At 41.8% G+C, this 16,412-nt stretch overlaps 1 protein-coding gene and 1 long non-coding RNA gene across 7 annotated transcripts in view; both read right to left on the bottom strand.

The window, feature by feature from the left end:
* Positions 1-16,412, bottom strand: part of UBE2D2 (ubiquitin conjugating enzyme E2 D2) — a 590,974-nt gene that overhangs the window by 214,412 nt on the left and 360,150 nt on the right. The window lies entirely within an intron of this gene.
* LOC115079737 lies at positions 7,403-8,460 on the bottom strand. Its single transcript, XR_003853359.1, has 3 exons — positions 8,264-8,460; positions 8,100-8,162; positions 7,403-7,945 (listed from the first exon to the last, which is right to left on the bottom strand). It is a non-coding gene; the product is annotated as an uncharacterized LOC115079737 (long non-coding RNA).

Genomic DNA, 16,412 nt, shown 5'->3' with positions numbered 1-16,412 from the left:
AAAGCTGCAGTTCTATATTTTTTAAATGAATTACCCATAAAACTTTCATATCAGGGGAGCCACCTATGCTCAAGCTAAAAGCACTTTCTTTTTAATACCGTGAGTCTAGCAATAAACCACTGAGAAATCCAATTTTTATAGAAACATTTCTCCTTTAAAGGGAGCTATCTGATCTAATGCTTTGCCAGTGAAGTGTTCAGGATAACACTAATTCTTCAACTGAACAATCTTCAAGCTGGTCCTCAGGGAGCTCAACAGCTTCCATCAGCTGAATTGCATCTATTTTTCCCCTGACTGAGATATCTTTCATTTGTGAAACAGAGAAGTTGAAATGAAATAATGATCCATCTAAGCAGCCAGAAAACAATCCACTATAGCCACAGAATTCTTAGTTATATCATTTCAAGCCAGCAAAATATCTAAGACATGACTGGCTCTGTGCTTTGAGACATAATTCAATTGTACCAGATCTAAAGCTGAAGCTGCTGCAAGGAAATTGATGAATCAGCCAAATCTTTGAAATGTCAGCTCAGTTAATCTAGAAAAAATAAATTTTCCAGAAATAAATTTTTCAGAAATAGATTTGGCTAAACGGACAATTGAGTGAACCTGGCTGTTCACTCAAGTTTACGGCTGAAGGAACATTTTATCAAACACATTGTCTCTCACCCTTGACCACCTCCCTACTCCCCCCCCCCCCAACAATCCCTGCCCTCCCACCTCCCCCCCTGCTTACCCCTCCATGCTTCCCCCGTCCACAAGATTTATGAATAATTGTGAATAATTACCTAAGATTAACCCACAACAGAGCTTAATCTAGCTGATTTTGTATCGCTGTCTTTTGTTTTCATTGTTTTCAATGACTATTTTAGCACTCTTCAGTTGATATCGTTTTAAAATATCTTTCCTGTCCTCCAGCTCCCATGTTTTTCGCTCCCTGTTTGATGTAACTTTTTACCTTCTATATAGTTGTTAATTGGTTTCCCCTGTTCTATTGTAAACCGGTACGATAAGACCGCGTCTTGAGTATCGGTATAGTAAAAGAATTTAAATAAATAAATAAATAAAATAAATTAAGAACTTGTCTTGTAAATTCGGAGACTTTGGTGGACTATACAGAAGAAACAAAGCAGAAGAGAGCCCATCCTCTCTTCCTTTCTCTCCCTTTTTCTGATTCACTGTATTTAAAGTTCAAGGTTCTTATTGAAAATATTGTTTTTTACGTTACGTTATGCTTTACACTCCTTGTTATTTGTAAATCGGGTTGATGTGATGCCTATCATGAAACTCGGTATAACAAAAACAATAAATAAATAAATAAATAAATAAATAAATAAATAAAATCCCTATTTTGAGCCATAAACATTTACAATCCTGAAGGCACAACCCAGAATTTGGCCAAACCTAGATAAGACTTGTAAATAACTGCAACCCCCACACTTGTTTCTCTATCATAGGTTGATGAACAATTGCATAATTCAGTGGGAAGTGATGGGACAACCAGGCTTTTGGCAATAAATGCCAGATGAAAGCATGCATCAACCAACAAATTGTTATGGATCTGCTCTCCCAGAGGGGAGGAGTTAGCAGACTGTTAGTAATCAGCTCCTCCAAAGGAGAGGAGTTAGCAACCTGATGTAGATCTGTTCCTCCAGAGAGGAGTAGTCAGCAGTCCGATGTACTCCATAGATGGAGTTAGTGATCTGTTGTGGGTTGGGTCCCCACAGAGTGGCAGTCTGTTATGATACCGCTCTAGTAGTGTAAGGAATGAACCCTTTTAATCTAAATTGGTGAATCCTTGGGCCGATGGCAAATGACAGCGCCCCCAGGAGGATATCCTGAGAGGGACCACCGGCTAGGCTGGAGTATGGAGACAAACACAGATTGTTCTTTATTAGACAGGAAGTAGAACCACCAGAGGTGACAGTAGTGAGCTGATGTGACCGGCACGGCTGAAGTCCCTCAGATACTGGAATTGTGATCTCTGGGTTGCTGAGCTATAGAGAGAGAGACTATAGGTAGTGAGTAGACAGGGTATGCTGGACACATAACCAGTAGTAGATGATACACTCACAATTGTAGATATCTGTAATGGCTTCTATGCAACAGAGAGTCTTCAGTATATTCAGGAACAGGAGCTGTAGGCGAGAACTGGTTCCTATATGCAGTCTGGAATAAGAACTCACAATATCTGTGTATGAGCTAGCTTCTGGAATAGAAGAGAGTCTTTGGAGGGTTTTAGGAACATAGGCCCTCGTGGAGCGAGTACCAGTTCCCATCTGTAATAGAACTCACAGTGTTCACGTCTGCGATCGCTTCCAGGCAGTAAGGAGTCTTCTGATCATTCAGAGACGTAGGCCCTTGAGGAGCGAGTATCGGATCCTGTCTTAGCAATCTGAAATCAAGAAGAGAGAGCGGGGCCCCCAAGGAGCGGGTACCCCTTGGTAAGTTTGTGGAGGCAGAGCAGCGAAGAAAGAATTCCCTTTGCTAACTCGATTCGTAGTTGCAAGCAAAGACCTTTTAAGTTGGAAGCGGATGACGTCACTACGGGGGGACGTCCCCGAGGTTCGCGCCCTTGCCGGTACAAATTCTGGAGCGCGTGCACCCTTACGTCATCAGGAACATGGCGGATCTGCAGCATCAGGCCAGCCCGGGGACTCCGGGAAGAAGTGGCGAGGAGAAGCCACGGCAGCATCTGTCCGCCAGACCCGAAGGGAGTCGCCACCAAAGTAGAGAGGGTGGAGCGAGGGCAAGAATAGGCACGAACGCAATACAAATCACAGATAAGAATGGTGTTCACCACTGAATGGGATTTAGCAAATGTTGCTTACCTGTAACAGGTGTTCTCACAGGACAGCAGGATGTTAGCCCTCACATATGGGTGACATAGGATGGAGCCCAATCACGGAACACTTTTGTCAAAGTTTCTAGAACTTTGACTGGCCCCTACTGGGCATGCCAGGCATGGCACTAACCCTGCAGCCAGCAGGGGTCCCCCCCTTCAGTCTTGTTTAAAAAGCTACAAGGAAGTGCTGAAAAATAAAATAAGAAACGTAACAAACCCAACACCGCAGGACGGCGGGCGGGTTTCGTGAGGACTAACATCCTGCTGTCCTGTGAGAACACCTGTTACAGGTAAGCAACATTTGCTTTCTCACAGGACAAGCAGGATGGTAGTCCTCACATATGGGTGAGTACAGAGCTGAGGATGTCAGAGTATGCCCCAAATGACCCAGGTGTGCAAGGCACTAGGACTGGGGTGAAATTTGGCCGAGGGCATCCTGAACCCTACCGGGCAGGCGGAAGGGTGTTGGTACGTCAAGTTGTGAACAGGTTACGCAGGACAGATTGGCCGAGGATGAAATCTTATCTTCCGGCCTTGTCCAAGCAATAGTGGGCTGTACAGGTATGGAGAGAACTCCAGGTGGCAGCCCTGCAAATGTCAGGAAGCAGCACTGATCGTAGGTGTGCTACTGAAGTCGCCATGGCCCTCACAGAGTGTGCTTTAACACGGTCTTGAAGTGGAATGCCTGCTTGCTGATAGCAAATGCATATGCAGTCAGCTAACCAGGAGGAGAGAGTCTGCTTACCCACAGGCTGCCCCAATTTGATGGAATGGAAAGAGACAAACAATTGAGTGCTTTTCCTGTGGGCAGCTGTACGGTCTAGGTAGAACGCTAGAGCCCGTTTACAGTCAAGAGTATGCAGAGCCTGCTCTCCTGGATTGGAGTGGGGCCTGGGAAAGAAGGTAGGCAGTATAATGGATTGATTAATCTGAAACTCTGTTACTACCTTAGGTAAGAACTTAGGGTGAGTGCGGAGTACTGCCTGGTCCTGCAGAAGTTTAGTGTAACGCGGATAGGTAACTAGGGCCTGTAACTCACTAACGGGTCGATACAGTAACGTGCGGTTGAAGATTTCCCGTCTGTAACGTGCTGGGAGCGCACAATACAGACGAGTAAGGCGATCCAGCGATACAGTCTCCAGTTTCACGCGTCCTTAGCGCTTCCTAAAACAGACGCATAACCCTTTCCACACCCAGCATGTAAATGAACGAAAAAGCTGTATAATGAAGGAATTAGCTATTCCCCTCCGATACTGTAACGGGCGCTGATACTATCTCCTCAGTAACCCGCTGTTTTGCCGCGGCCTTAACGTGTTAGTTTACCGCCTCCCCCTAGTAGGTGTTAGTGTAGTGTAAAAAACATTGCTTACCTGCCCTGGTCCCGTCCGGTCTCTGGTCCAGCCCGTCCGGTCTCCGGTGTAGCCCCAGTCCGGTCTCCTGCAGCCCCGTCCGGTCCCCTCCTCCCGAAGCAAAAAAAAAAAAAAAAAAACCGAAAAAGTAGCAAGGCTCGGGCCTGCTACGGTAGTCCCTTCTCCCTTCCTCCCGATTTCGCCAAAATCGCACGGCCTCCCTTCTCGACTTCCTCCCGATTTCGCCAAAATCGCACGGCCATTCATCCAGGCAGAGGTAGCAGACGACCGCCAGCTCCCTCTGCCTGGATGACCGCACAGCCCCCGCCGGAATGAATGCCCGTGCGATTTTGGCGCTCATGCTATGAGCGCCAAAATCGCACGGGCATTCATCCAGGCAGAGGGAGCCGGCGGTCGTCTGCTCCCTCTGCCTGGATGACCGCACAGCCCCCGCCGGAATGAATGCCCGTGCGATTTTGGCGCTCATGTCATGAGCGCCAAAATCGCACGGCCATTCGCCGGAATCGCACGGCCTCCGCCGGAATGAATGCCCGTGTGTCGTGACGTCACGGCAGTCACGTACTACTCGTTTGATACGGGTTTGACTAAGCAAACATAAATCACGCTTACTTGTTTCTGATTGGTCACAGCAGTCACCGGCTCCCTCTGCCTGGATGGACGCCCGTGCGAAATCGGGAGGAAGGGAGAAGGGCCTTGCTACTTTTTCGTTTTTTGTTTTTTTTTGCTTCGGGAGGAGGGGACCAGACGGGGCTGCAGGAGACCGGACAGGGGCTGGACCGGAGACCGGACGGGACCAGGGCAGGTAAGCAATGTTTTTTACTACACTAACACCTACTAGGGGGAGGCGGTAAACATATTTTTGGTTTTCTGTTTTTTACACTTCCTGGTGCCTGTCATTTCAAATGTCATTTGAAATGACATTTGAAATGACAGGTACCAGCGCACCCAGGTTACTGTATAGGCGCTGTTGAGGGGTTGAGAGACCACTCATGCGGTTGAATGGTGCGACTTAGCTTGTCCACTCCCGGCAAGTAGGTGGCCCTGAGGTACATCGAGTGGGAGAGGGCCTCCGCCCATATCTGTGCAGCTTCCTAACACAGGAGGTAGGAGCCCGTGCCTCCCTGTTTATTGATGTATCACATGGCCACCTGGTTGCCCTTCTGAATCAGGATGACTTGGTTGGAGAGGCGATCCTGAAATACTCAGAGCATATCTGATTGCTCGAAGCTCCAGGAAATTGATTTGGTGTTTGGCTTCCTCTGGAGACCAAGTTCCTTGTGTCTGCAGATTGGCCACATAGGCTCCCCAGCCGAAGTTGGATGCATCGGTGGTGAGAGTTATTTGAGGGTCTGGAGCCTGGAAGGGAAAGCCTTGGAGACTGATCTGATTTTTCCACCAGGCGAGAGACTGACAGAGTGAGTCAGTGACGTGGACAATGGTCGACAGGGGCTGAATGCATTGAGTCCATTGTGACCTTAGATTCCACTGCATGACTCTCATGGCCAGGCAGGCCATTGGGGTGACCTGAACTGAGGACGCCATGTGTCCCATAAGGATGAGAAAGCGACATGCAGTCGTGTATCACTGAGACTGCAGCTGGTGTGCGAGAGAGACTAGAGTGAGAGCTCGTTGTCGAGGGAGAAAAGCTTTTGCCTGCAAGGTGTCCAAGTCTGCCCCTATGAATGATAAAGTTTGAGATGGGACTAAGTAGGACTTGTCGTAGTTGATGAGAAATCCTAGCGAAATCAGAGCGTGTAAGGTAAGATGTAGGGATGACAGAGCAGTTTGCTGAGTGGGAGCCCTGATCAACCAATTGTCTAGATAGGGGTAGACGTGAACACCTTGAGTCTTGAGGAAGGCTGCAACTACTACGAGACATTTTGTGAAGACTCGTGGTGCAGACGCGAGGCCGAATGGAAGCACTCGGTAGTGCTTGGGGCCTACCAGAAATCTCAGGTATTTGCGATGAGATGGTGTTATCGCAATATGAGTGTATGCGTCCTGGAGGTGACCCGGGATCCATCAGTGGAAAAGCGGCAATGAGCGCTTCCATCCTCGAGAGCAGCGGTGCCAACGCTGCCGGAATCGGGTCAGTGGTCGGTTCCACGATAGGTACCAGTGTCTGAGGAACTTGGAGTCTATGCATAGCCTTGTAGATAGCCTCATGAACCAGCCGGGTCCAGTTCTTCTCGGAGACCTGGAGCAAACAGCCCAGGCTCTGTAACAGAACAAGGAGGCAGAGGCAGAGGCATAGGCGGAGGGACCACCATTAAAGGCGGAGTTGCGGCTCCCGATCCACTTTTGGGTGAGGGTTGCCTCGGTGACCCAATCGCCGAAAAGGTCAGTGCTTTTTCTGGACGGGGTTTCTTCGACGGCAGCTCGGATGATGATTTCGCTCCCTCGATGGTCCGAGACTTCCGATGTCGGTGGCGATGTTTCTCTCTGCGATCCCCTCGGTCCCGAGGGGAGGAGAAGAGGTGGTTGAAGGCCGAGAAGTCGTCGATGCCGGATGGTCACCGGTCGGTGGTCGATACTGGCGCGAAGTTGCCGGTGCTGGTTCTGACTACGTCGATGCAATGGACGGCGTCGGGGTTTGAGCACGGAAGAGAAGTTCCATCTTCTCCATTCTGGCCTTGCCACCTTTTGATGTCATTAGGGCACATTTGATGCAGGTCAGGACATTGTGCTCACATCCGAGACACATTACACAGACTTTATGAGGGTCTGTTATGGACATGGTGTGATTGCAGTCCGGGCACCGACGGAACCCCCGACGCCATGGCCATGAAAAATTTGAGCTACAGTACGGTCGACAGCCAGTAGGCCGCGAAGGCCAAACTCGACGGGAATCGACCGAAAACAGGTAGAAAACTTACCGGAGTACCGCGGCTTGAAAAAATTGGAGGGACCCCTGTGGGGTAAGAAAGGTTGTAGTAGTTCCGTGAGGAAAATTCCTGTCAGGAATCTCTGTGGAGCTCCTTAACCATGTGGCTACTGCTGCGCGGAAAAAAGACTGAAGGGGGACCCCTGCTGGCTGCAGGGTTGGTGCCATGCTGGTCATTCCCAGTAGGGTCAAATATATAATAAAACTGTCCTGGGTCTACCACAGGTATTAACACTGATAAGTATTACAAACAATATACCCGTGTATTACAATGAAATTTGTGTTCAATTTTTATTCTTTAACAAACCTTTAAAAACATAAAACATCATCTATTTATATCAACCATACACACCACACTCACTCATACAACAATAGACTATTAAAATCTAACAATACAAACTTGTTACACTTTAACAATACAACAATATTGCAACATTCCCTAATTTACAATGTAAACATACTCCTCGTTTATTAAATATCCCAATTTCTACCTCTACTACATTTAACACAAGTTTCCTTTACTATTATAAACAATCATTTGTAATTGGAATTCCTTATTAAATTGCTATTATTATTTTCATGAGTTTCATAAATTGCATCCCAACACAATCAATATTACAATTTCTTTACTTGCATCCCATTAGAGTTCCTTATTAAGTTGCTGTTCTTATTTTCATGAATTGCATAACTTATATCCCAACATAATCAATATTACAATTTCTTTAATTGCATCCCGACAGGAAGCTCCTGTTTCTCCCGTTGGTTTCTTCAGGGGATTTTGTTCACACAATGATTTTCACTCATGAATCTCAACTTCACTGCCCAAATTTCAGCATTACAGGAAACCTTAGAACAAAAACATATACCTAGTGAATGCGTGCGTCTATTCCACCAATAGGCTTCCTCCTAATGAATATTAAAGTAATTTAAAGCGATTTAAAAAATTCTTTTTTTTTTTTCGATTATTCACCCTAATCATTGTTACCGTCATCACACTTACCCATATTCCAATCCTATAACTTCCATTGAACCGCTGTCTATTTCATCAGAAACTGCTTTTCGTCTATACAAATTCAAAAATGAAATGAAAACAAAAACAATATTTACAAGCTGCACAATGTCACCACGCGACCAGCTCTCATTTTATTCAGCCGTTATACTAACCTGAAAACGATATCACTATATCATTCCACTAAATTCTCAAACAAGTATTTCATCATATCACTTGCCGACCATCATTTCATCATGTCGTTCTCTGTAACAAACATCACCAAAATCACCTTTAACATACCCTATCCGAAATATTTTAAAAAAGAATTACTTACTTCATTGCATAAGAACCACCTTACTTCAAGACATGAGAACCGCCATACTTCGAGAAATCTCTCCTCAACAAAAACGCCGCGGCTGCGTACTACCTACTTCCTACTACCGCTCCTTTTTCAAGCTTACCCGCGTTATTGCATTACCCTAAAGTATCGCAATATAACATCACCATATTGTTACATAGCAACCAAGACGCCAAATCTATTCCACCATTCAGCCTGAATGAAAGGAGATTCATAAAAAAATACTCCATTCTATCTCTTGATTAAGACCCCCTGGTTCTACTGTTCCCCACTTGTAAATAAAACGCTGCTCCTTTTGAGTCAAAACTCTAGAGACATTTCCCCCCTGTTGTAATGTCAATTGGTAGAGCACACAAAATCTCAAATCTTCTACCTTATGTCCCTTTTTGAGCCAGTGAGTAACTAATGGGGCTTTATCTTTTTTAATCCTGATATTGCTAATGTGTTCCAGTATCCTGATTTTAATGACTCTTTTCGTCTGTCCAATGTAAAATAACCCACAGGGACAAGTGATCATATAAATTACCTGAGCCGATTTACAGTTGAAAAATTTGGGTAAATAATAGATCTCACCTGTGGATGGAACGTAAACCTGTTGTACCTGTTGGACATATGGACATGCCAGACAACCTTCACATATAAACTGTCCCCTAATTCCTTGTTCATCCCTCTGAATGGGGAACACTGAAGAAGTTAACATATCTCTAAGGGACCTATTCTTGCGGAAAGAAAAAATTGGTAATTCTTCAAACACCCCCTCATTACGCAATACCGACCAATACTGGTTCACAATAGATTTGATATCGAACCCCAAATGGGAAAAGGGAAGCGTACATACCACTCTAGTTAGAGGTTCCTTCCTTTTTGTTATTAACAAATTGTCCCTATTGGCGTATAATGCACGTTTGAATGCCCTCTTAATGACTTTTTTTGTATATCCACGCTCTAAGAACCTTGCTGACATCTCCTGGGATTTTAACTTATATTCCTCCACTGTTGTACAAAGGCGTCTTAGACGCAAAAATTGCCCTATGGGTATGTTTTCTTTTAATCGCTTAGGATGGAAACTTGAGAATTGTAAAGTAGTGTTCCTGTCCGTTTGTTTCCTATAAATCGTGGTACATAACCTCTCATTGTCTTTATAGACCCTCATGTCCAAAAAAGACACACTATTCCTGTCCTCATTAAATTCAAACTGTAAGTTAACATCCTGTGAATTAATCCAGTCCTTTAGCTCACTCAACCGTTGATATGTGCCTTTAAATATGAAAAAGACATCGTCAATAAATCGCTTCCAAATAACTATTTCTTTCCAGAAACAAGACTGATATATGTGGACCTCCTCAAATGTTGCCACATATAAACAGGCTACCGATGGGGCCATTGAAGACCCCATCGGTATGCCTTTAATTTGATGGAAAAAATCCTTTTCAAATTGGAAGAAACTTTTTTTAAGAATTACGGACGATAACTTTAATAAGTCTTTTTTCATTGTAGACATATCCATTGTTTCTAATCTGTCACATATAATTTGAACAGAATCCTGAGGAATATTCGTATAAAGTGCAGATATATCTGCTGTCACCAACCACCAATCATTTTTTATTCCTTCTAATTGTGATACATTGTTAATAAAGTCCACTGAGTCTTTAATGTATGACTTTATATTACGTACGGCCGGCTGCAACAGTGAATCCATATATTTAGAAATGGGCTCAAATAATGAACCCATACCCGAGACTATCGGTCTACCCGGCGGAGATAACAAATTTTTATGTACCTTAGGTACCGTATAAAAAACTGGACTAACTGGGCTTTCCTCAAACAAATAATCTGCCAATTTCTTATCGATTACCTTACTTTTCACTGCTCCCTGTATAAGAGAAAAAAGCTCTATCTGAATGCCCTCCGTCGGATCTTCATCTAAAGGATGATAAAAGTTCCCATCATGCAGTTGTCTATATACCTCCCTTGTATACATCTCTTTATCCATAAGGACCGTTGCACCCCCCTTGTCTGCTGGTTTAATTATAATATTTTTATCCCTTTGTAACTGGGTCAATGCAAACTTCTGTTCCCTCGTTAAATTCGTATACACTGGGTAATGTTGTAATTCCAATTCTTTCAGTTTTTTTAATACTAGTTTTTCAAAAACCGTTATGAATGGATCTTGAGGATCTGGAGGGATCCATCTTGATCGCTTCACAAACCTTACATCCCTTTTTCTGACTCTCTGCTTGATCACAATCTGCAAAAAATCTTCTTAACTTTAATCTACGGAAGAACTTAAAAAGATCTACTCTAGTCTCAAATGCATCATATTCTGCAGTAGGCACGAAAGATAATCCCTTATTCAACACCTCCACCTCTATACAAGATAGCTCCCGGGATGATAAGTTAATTACCGATCCATTTATTATTTGTACTTCTGATACCGGCCCCTGTACCTGTAAACCCATATTCGCTTGTGGACCCCAATTCCTTCTCCCGCCTCTGTTTTGTGACCTTAAAAAATGCTGATTGTCTTCACTCGTGGGCTCACCACATTCAGTTATATTCTCTACCACATTATTTACTAGTGGTTGGGCAAACGCTACAGATCTTTTTATAATCGGTTCTGCTCTTTCTACTTCCTCATCAGACGAATCTGATGAGGATGAAAATGTTTTACCCTTTCCTTTCTTATTCTGTTTGTTCATCCACGGATATACATATCCCTTAGTGTAATCGGTTTGATCACGTAGGAACTTATTTACCTTAGCTTCTCGAGTTTCCCCTTTAAATTTCTCCAATTGCTCATGTGCTTGTTCCATTTGTTTATCATATATTTCCTTCTGGGAATTCTCCTGTAATACTTTTGCCTGTAAATCAACTTCCCCCTGTATTATATCTAAAGTCTGCTGAGTTCGTTCAATTATTAGCACCATTAAATCATAAGAGCACTTGTTAAGCACTGCATTCCATTTTTGTATAAAATCCTCTTGGTCAGCGAATAACAATGGCTCTTTTATCATACGCAGACCACGGGGGATTCTTTTAATTTTACAATATTCGGATAGATATGCGGCGTGGGATTCCATTCTTATATATTTCTTTCTTTTTGCTATATAATCATCCACACTTCCAACTGTTAATACTGATTTATCTTTTTCAAATAAACTGAAGTTTGAGATAATGGAACTAGCCGCTTGTTCTGAAAACTAAAAAAATTATTACTTTCAGTAGTGACCATTGTTACTGCTTGTTCCTCCATCATATAATTTATTTATACACTCTTATTAGACCTTTCCGTACAATGACTAGATATGACCCTTTAAACCTCCAAAGGTAACCACTATGGTCAAATATATAATAAAACTGCCCTGGGTCTACCACAGGTATTAACACTGATAAGTATTACAAACAATATACCCGTGTATTACAATGAAATTTGTGTTCAATTTTTATTCTTTAACAAACCTTTAAAAACATAAAACATCATCTATTTATATCAACCATACACACCACACTCACTCATACAACAATAGACTATTAAAATCTAACAATACAAACTTGTTACACTTTAACAATACAATATTGCAACATTCCCTAATTTACAATGTAAACATACTCCTCATTTATTAAATATCCCAATTTCTACCTCTACTACATTTAACACAAGTTTCCTTTACTATTATAAACAATCATTTGTAATTGGAATTCCTTATTAAATTGCTATTATTATTTTCATGAGTTTCATAAATTGCATCCCAACACAATCAATATTACAATTTCTTTACTTGCATCCCATTAGAGTTCCTTATTAAGTTGCTGTTCTTATTTTCATGAATTGCATAACTTATATCCCAACATAATCAATATTACAATTTCTTTAATTGCATCCCGACAGGAAGCTCCTATTTCTCCCGTTGGTTTCTTCAGGGGATTTTGTTCACACAATGATTTTCACTCATGAATCTCAACTTCACTGCCCAAATTTCAGCATTACAGGAAACCTTAGAACAAAAACATATACCTAGTGAATGCGTGCGTCTATTCCACCAATAGGCTTCCTCCTAATGAATATTAAAGTAATTTAAAGCGATTTAAAAAATTCTTTTTTTTTCGATTATTCACCCTAGTCATTGTTACCGTCATCACTACACTTACCCATATTCTAATCTTTTAACTTCCATTGAACCGCTGTCTATTTCATCAGAAACTGCTTTTCGTCTATACAAATTCAAAAATGAAATGAAAACAAAAACAATATTTACAAGCTGCACAATGTCACCTCGCGACCAGCTCTCATTTTATTCAGCCGTTATACTAACCTGAAAACGATATCACTATATCATTCCACTAAATTCTCAAACAAGTATTTCATCATCATATTCATCATATTCATTAGGAGGAAGCCTATTGGTGGAATAGATGCACACATTCACTAGGTATGTTTTTGTTCTAAGGTTTCCTGTAATGCTGAAATTTGGGCAGTGAAGTTGAGATTCATGAGTGAAAATCATTGTGTGAACAAAATCCCCTGAAGAAACCAATGGGAGAAACAGGAGCTTCCTGTCGGGATGCAATTAAAGAAATTGTAATATTGATTATGTTGGGATATAAGTTATGCAATTCATGAAAATAAGAACAGCAACTTAATAAGGAACTCTAATGGGATGCAAGTAAAGAAATTGTAATATTGATTGTGTTGGGATGCAATTTATGAAACTCATGAAAATAATAATAGCAATTTAATAAGGAATTCCAATTACAAATGATTGTTTATAATAGTAAAGGAAACTTGTGTTAAATGTAGTAGAGGTAGAAATTGGGATATTTAATAAATGAGGAGTATGTTTACATTGTAAATTAGGGAATGTTGCAATATTGTTGTATTGTTAAAGTGTAACAAGTTTGTATTGTTAGATTTTAATAGTCTATTGTTGTATGAGTGAGTGTGGTGTGTATGGTTGATATAAATAGATGATGTTTTATGTTTTTAAAGGTTTGTTAAAGAATAAAAATTGAACACAAATTTCATTCCCAGTAGGGGCCAGTCAAAGTTCTAGAAACTCTGACAAAAGTGTTCCATGATTGGGCTCCATCCTATGATGTCACCCATATGTGAGGACTACAGTCCTGCTTGTTCGGTGAGAAAAAAATAAACACGGTTAAAAGTATGCCATTTACCATCCCTCGTTTTGTAACTGGACCACTTGTAATTAATATTAATCACCAAGGATATCATGATGTAAATTCAATTACTAAAGACGAGGGTTTAAATAATGCTTTTATCAGGGTTGTCCAACTATGGGCCTCAAGGGCCACAAACCTGTCGTTTTCAGGATAACCCTAATGAACATACATGAGAAACTGGTTTGCACATTGCCCGAAATATATGGAAATCCTGAAAATCAGATGGGTTTATGGTCCTCAAGGACTGGAGTTGGTCAACCCTGTCTTACTCTTCCCCATAGTATATACAATTAACAGAATATCTTGAGGAACATTCTCTTAGATACTTCAGTTTGGCTTCAGGAAAGCCGTAGGTACAGAAACTCTACTAATTTCTAGCCTAAATGTTATTTGCAGAGGATATGACACTGGAAAAAGATTTGATTTAGTCCTACTAGATCTTACTGCAGCATTTGCTACCATAAATCACTAGACCTTAATTCTACTTTTGAGAGTGTGGGATTTCTGACACTGTACTGAACTGGTTTAAGTACATATCTATTGCACCGTCAATGAGTCCAAATTGGCCATTCTACCTCTCTCTGGCACAATATCATGACAGGAGCGCAACCAAAATTCATCACTTTCGGCCACTCTTTTTAATGTATACCTTGCTCCAATTTGTAAGCTATTCTGTTTAAGTGTTCACTACTGATTATATGAGGATCATGTCCAATTCTTTATTCCAGTTTTTTTCCATATGGTTAGAAACTGCTCAAATGGTTTCCCTATGTTTAAGTTCATTAAAAGTATGGCTATCCCACAATAAACTGGTATTAAACCTGGAAAAAAATTCAGATATTAGAAAGTTCATCTTCATCTAATAAACCAATGCTCTACGATGGTATTCACATTTCAGTATCTTATCAAGTTGAAAACCTTTGTATCATGATTGATTCTTCTCTTTCAATAAGTGCATATGTTAACACAGTAACAAAAGCAACATTTTTTACAATTAAACTCCTGAAACATTTAAGAACTCTGTTTGACGCAACCCAATTCAGAACTGTTCTTTAGGCATTGTCTACTGTTTTGATTATTGCAATACTTTATACCTTGGTATTCCAGCAAACACACAGACTGTTGCAGGTTGTTCAGAATACCACTGCCCGAATCCTACTTGACTTAAACAGGAGAGAACATATATCAGCCTTGCATAATCTGCACTGGCTCCCCATCACATAGCATGTTCATTACCAAGTCATTACTGTTATCCACAAAATACTTGAGCCCTGATCAGCTATGGATTAGCAATCTACTAAAAATGTATGTGCCAACCATATAACTACGACCAAGGTAATCCAGGTACCTTCCCTAACACAAGTTCTTCTGGCCCCAACCAGAGAATCAGCCTTTTCACTGGCTGCTCTACTCATTGGAATTCCCTGCCTGACTCACTCAATCACTTCCCGCACAAAAAGTTTTTAAAAATGATTAAAAACCCATCTTTTAAACTGATATTTCAATTAGATATGTAACAGATAGGTCATTATTCCCAGGACCAAACTAAGGAGTTATAACCTTGTTACACGTTCTATGATGACCAGAGTTTTTTCAACTCTTACTCTTAAGATATTTTTATATACGTTAAGTCTTTTAATCTGTTCTTATCATTATGGATGCTTGTATTCTTGTAAACCTCCTTGAATCTCCTGATTAGCTCCCCAGAAGTCCTCAGCGAGCATCTAACAAAGGAACTCCACAAACTAGAAGTCTCTGACCCCAATTCGGCACTCCGCTCATGGCTTAGCATAGCGAACAAAGTATGCCCCCGGGCAGCCAGAAAAATCAAGCAGACACCTAATAGGAAACAACCTTGGTTCTCCGATGAACTCAGAGAACTTAAACGAAACCTCAGACAAAAAGAAAACAAATGGCGTAAGACCCCCATGCCCAAGCACATTAAACGCATACAAATCAACCTTACACTTATACAGAAACACCACCCTCCAAGCGAAAAAAGATTTCTACGGTCACAGAATACATGACCTTGTCTTTGACCCTAAGAGTCTATTCCCCTACGTATCAGAGCTCACAAAAACCTCTACCACATGCATCCCAGACGAACAGGCACAAGCAAAGGCAAAATATCTAAATTACTAACACTCCTGCCTTCCAATTCGACCTCCCCTCGCATCTCCAGCTCCCCCCCCCCCCCCCTCAAATTTCAGACCCTCACTGGAATTTTTTGAACTCACCTCTACTCTGGAAATTGAATCGCTAATAAAGAAAATGAAACCCTCTCACCACCCACTCGACCAAATCCCCAACCAAGCTTCTTCTATCGGTGCCAGACTCCATCTCCAAGTACCTAGCGGACATCGTAAATTGCTCACTATCTCAAGGAATCTTCCCGGATGTCCTAAAAATAGCCACACTCAAACCCCTTCTCAAGAAAGCAAATCTAGACCCCAAGGAACCCAACAACTTCCGCCCCATCTCCAACCTTCCTTTTCTGGCAAAGATCACAGAAAAAATAGTCATAAGAACATAAGAACATAAGAAATTGCCATGCTGGGTCAGACCAAGGGTCCATCAAGCCCAGTATCCTGTTTCCAACAGAGGCCAAAACCAGGCCACAAGAACCTGGCAAATACCCAAACACTAAGAAGATCCCATGCTACTGATGCAATTAATAGCAGTGGCTATTCCCTAAGTAAAATTGATTAATAGCCATTAATGGACTTCTCCTCCAAGAACTTATCCAACACCCAATTATCAGAATACCTGGAAGATAACAATATTCT

The sequence above is a fragment of the Rhinatrema bivittatum genome, chromosome 18 (genome assembly GCF_901001135.1).
Source record: "Rhinatrema bivittatum chromosome 18, aRhiBiv1.1, whole genome shotgun sequence".
Classification (NCBI taxonomy): domain Eukaryota; kingdom Metazoa; phylum Chordata; class Amphibia; order Gymnophiona; family Rhinatrematidae; genus Rhinatrema; species Rhinatrema bivittatum.
The sequence above is the reverse complement of the archived record's forward strand: the minus strand, read 5'-3'. Positions and strand labels throughout refer to the sequence as shown.